Source organism: Hydra vulgaris, chromosome 03 (genome assembly GCF_038396675.1).
Source record: "Hydra vulgaris chromosome 03, alternate assembly HydraT2T_AEP".
Lineage (NCBI taxonomy): Eukaryota > Metazoa > Cnidaria > Hydrozoa > Anthoathecata > Hydridae > Hydra > Hydra vulgaris.
The window spans coordinates 44,961,580-44,966,670 of NC_088922.1; positions in this window are offsets into that span (position 1 = coordinate 44,961,580).

Genomic DNA, 5,091 nt, shown 5'->3' on the forward strand with positions numbered 1-5,091 from the left:
TACCTCAATGTGTCGATTCTAAATACATGTATGTACGTATGTATATATCTGTGGCCATATGTCAATTTTTGATAAGTGCAAAATTGTTCATTTTGAGATAGGTAAGCAGTTTTTTATATTTCGTTAGATCTTTCATTTGGTCAAACTATGGTTGCTGTAGTTTATACAGAAATATCTATAGGTGATTAATCTATATATGATTTTCATTATTAACCGATTTATGGCAACAAATCAATATTTCAATCTCTTGCAAAATGTCATATTTGCACTTATTATAAATTGTGCAATGGCCGCAGATATATAAATATATGTATAAATATGTATGTGTACGAGAATTTATCGTCTTTTTGCTTGTTGCAAAATCAATCAAAAGTAATCAGTTACAAAATTCTGTATTACACAACTTATTCCGATCTAAATCTAATAGCTATATTAGAAAGAGATTACGGCGTTTATTAGAGAAAAATATTATCGTATAGATTGGATGAATGTTATTAGAAAAGAAACATTCACAAAAAATTTTTATCGAATAATTTAAAACAAAATGGTTTTGTCAAATAATGGGTTCAATCAAGCCAATCATCAAAAATTAGTTCAATTAAGCCAATTATCAACGGAAAGATTAGTTGAATAGGCTGAAATGCTACACCATTTCAGCCTATTCGACTAATCGCGCTTTCCAACTAAGCTATGTCTGTGTGACTTTTCGAGCTTATGTAGCGCCATCAACACAAGTTGAATGTAAAAACTTCAAAACGCCCTTTGAGCAAGACCTATCGGAAAAAATTTTAAGATTTTAGGGACCAAATAATTGGTTTTGGAAGGAATCTCCAACCCACTAGCCACGGCACTGAAGCAAATTAGAAGTAGAAATAAGTGAGAGGAAATGGAGCAATGTTTTGCCACAAATTAAGTTAGCAAAATTAGATCTATCATTTTTTCAACCTGTTTCAGCTGAGCCGTCCCATTTAAATTAAAAATAGTGATATCTTACAAAAAAGATTATTTTGTATTTATGAACTTAGCTATTATTAAATCAATTTTTCGCATATCATCATTCTTATGTCTGTAAGCCACTTAGTATTATAAACAGTTTACTACTTTGGAACGGATTTTCTCGTTGCTTGAGCACTACCGTAAAATAAGGTGACTTTGGTCAAATTATAAAAATAGTTTTAACTTTTAAAAAACTAACTTTGTTCGTTTGCGTCTTCTTCAAAATTTAGGTTTATCGTTAAAGTAAAGTTATTCTATTTAAATATTACAAAGATTAATTTTAGTTTGCGAAACTATTGATATAAATTTTTTTGTTTATTAGAGGCTATAAAAATTTCAAAACTTTTGCAAATTTATTCGCTGCCTGCAACTGCTGTTAATAATTAAGTGGGCTGTGATGTTAAAACTTAAAGTAAATTTATACCGGAGGATTCTTGTCTAATAGTTGTCAAGTTAATAAAACTTTTTATTAAAAATGATTTTATGTAAAAATTATAGGATGGCTATGGCCACAATTTTGGGTGACTTTGACCACATTATGGGGTAACTTAAGCGAAAAAATGTAACTATTACATTTTCAATGTCGTGGAGCATTTCTATGGAATGAATTTTTTCAAAAAATTAATAAAAATAACATTCTTCAAAACATATTTTTTGAACAATTCAAAATAGTATGTAAACGTTTCTTATTAGGAAAAAATTTCGATCTAAAATATTTATTTTAAAATTTGATTATAAAATAATAAAAAAATATATACACAGAAAAGGGGTTCAACTACTTTTTTTTTTTTTTTTGTGTGTGAAAAAGTCATAACTTATTTTTTTTTGATCTTCTGACTTTTATTTTTCATTTAAATATTTTGTTATTGAAAACTTATGATATTTTAATATCTTATTATAAGTTTTATAATATCTTTGTAGAAATGTGTATATATATATATATATATATATATATATATATATATATATATATATATATATATATATATATATATATATATGTGTGTATGTATGTGTATATATATGTATATATATGTGTATGTATGTGTATATATATATGTATGTGTGTGTATATATGTGTATATTTATATATATATATATATATATATAATATATATATATATATATATATATATATATATATATATATATATATATATATATATATATATATATATATATATATATATATATATATATACTTTTATGTTTAAAGTTTTTAAATTGTAATATTAACTGACGGCTTCAAACGGGGGTCGGTGATAAGACAGTATGCTTCTTCTTGCTCCGGCCATTTATTATATATGTAAACAATTTTTCTCATTGTAAATAGTATTATACGGCAAAATAAAATTAAAAAAAAAAAAAAAAATGTATTACTTTTTATTTATTTTTCAGAAAATGTTGTATATAGATATAATATTATTGATTTAATTTTCAATTTCTGTTTTAGGGATAAAATACTAATAAAAATCATATTGTTAACATAAAGATATAGCAAGAACAAATAATCATGTTGATGGGAGTCGCAGTTAAATAAATAAATAAATAAAGATTTATTAGAACAAGTTTAAAAAGAAAAATACATGTTCTAAAGGACATGCAGGTCCAATAAATAGACACTGACAATATGCTCTTAAATAAGAAAACAAAGTACATAGGAACAAATATAGTTTATAATAGAAACATTCAAGATTTCATTCAATTACTTTATAGACAATGTTTATCGAAATTGCACGATTTTATTTTATTTTTAAAAATACAAATGTTATCAGCATTTACTTCTGATGTCAGATTATTCTAGATATTTACAACTCGTTGAGAAAAACAATATTTGCGAATGTCGAGTTGACATCGTTGCTTTCGAATCCTAAAAGTATGACCACGGGTATAATTATTATTGTTAATTTCGAAAAACAAGTTTTCATCTATGCAAACCAAATTATGCATAATTTTGAAACATATGACTAAATCATGTTTTAAACGTCTGAGTTCCAGAGAATCCAAACCAAGCAACTGTAAACGGCTAGAATAGCTTAAACAACTAATATTAGCAATTTTTTTTGTGAATCGTTTTTGAATATTTTCAATCGATTTAATTAACATAGTTTGGTGTGGCGACCAAACTGGAGAGCAATATTCAATAATTGGTCTTATATAAGTGGTAAATGCACGTACTAATATAATAGGATTGCGAGTTTTAAAGCATTTTAAGATTTGGTATGCTCTAGTATTTGCTACATGAATGACTCTGGCAATGTGTTTTTTGTAGTTTTTGCGGGAGTCCATAATTACTCCAAGATCTTTTGGGTTAGATGACCAAGCTAGAATACAATCACCTAACTTGTAATTAAAACTAATACTATGCAATGGAGAAAGTGCTATTCTGTGTGCAAAACATTTCTTAAAATATATGAAAGAGGAAAACATAAAACATGAGCTAACTTTTTGAGAATTGCATTAGGTAGACCATCAGGACCAAACGAAGTACTTGGATTAATTCCCATTACGGTTTTATACACTAACTCCACGGAAAAATGAACCGTGTCAATACTTATTGGATCATTAACATTATTAATGTTAATGATCCAATAAGTATTGGCAATATTAGGCAAATAGCAATTATCGTCCGTAAAAACACTTCCAAAGTGATTATTAAACACGTTAGCAATTTCTATATTACTGGAAGTGACCTTTTTGTTGTTATTTTTGTCTACTAGATGGTGGTGCTTATTAAGTATGTTCTTTTTATTATTAACATATTTATAAAACTTGCTAATATTATTTCCCTCTACTAGGTTAAATTCAATTTTCGATTGGTAATTAGATAAGATTAGTTTGTAATTCCTGGCGTACTGTTTGTAAGCTGATTTGTTATATAGTTAAATAGTTTTATTATTTGTCCATCTTTTCCATAATAATACTTTGCGACTTAAGATTTTTTTAATGTATTTAATGTATTACTCGTTTTGTTATAATACTTTTTCCTAATAGGTACAAATTCATTAATACCAATACCAAAAAGCCTTAGAAAAATGCTCCAGTAATCCTCAATTGTACAGGCACAAGAAAACTCGAAATCCCAATTTATTTTTGATAAATATAACTCAAGGCTCTTAAAATCAGCATCAGAAAAGTCGTAGAAAGATTCTGGTTTATTTTCCCACTGGTTGAAATTGTTTGTATTTATAGAAAATTGGACTGTGTTATGGTCGCTAGTGCTAAAAGGACACTCAACAGATATATCACTTATAAGAGAACTGTTATTCGAAAAAACAAGATCAAGAAAATTCATATTGCGCCCGGGTTCTTTAACAAATTGGTGAAACCGAGTTCGTTTACCAAGTTTAAGAATATACTATGACACTTTTTGTTTGGTGAGACATAGCTAGGCCAATCCATTTTAGGTAAGTTGAAGTCACCAACAATAATAATCTGCGACACCGAGTAACATAAATTATAAATAATTAAAATCAACAATTCAAGATAAGCAATATCTGTTATTGTATAGAAAGGTGGACGATAGCAATTTATTAGACGGAGTTTCTGAGATCCAAAAATCATATCAACACAGATGATATCAATATCAGTATCTATTTGCTTAATCTGTACTTGTTCTACTTTAATGTCATTTCTACAGTAAATTGCGACTCCTCCGCCAATTTTAATACGGTCTTTGCGATAAATTGAGTAATCTTCAGGACATAAAATAGCGTTAGAAAGTTTATTATTGAAAAATGTCTCACACACAAAGATTACAGCCGGTTTTGTAGCCTCGGCATATAAATAAAACTCATGAAGTTTATTGGCAAGGCTTCTTGCATTAAAAAGACGAAAAGAGAATTTTTTATTTGAATTTTTTTGTAAAGAAAGGCTGTCATTGTTATTGAAATTAATTTGTTTGTTAACAATATTTTTTCGACTAATTTTTTCGTTTTTAACTTTTTTGCTTATTTGATAAATCGATTTATTTTTGGAAGAAAATTTATTGTTAATTGACATATAGTTAAAACCAACAGAAGTTAATGATTCGTAACAGTTCAGATTTGATTTCCTTTTATTTAAAATTAATTGCTACTTGACGATTTTAACAAC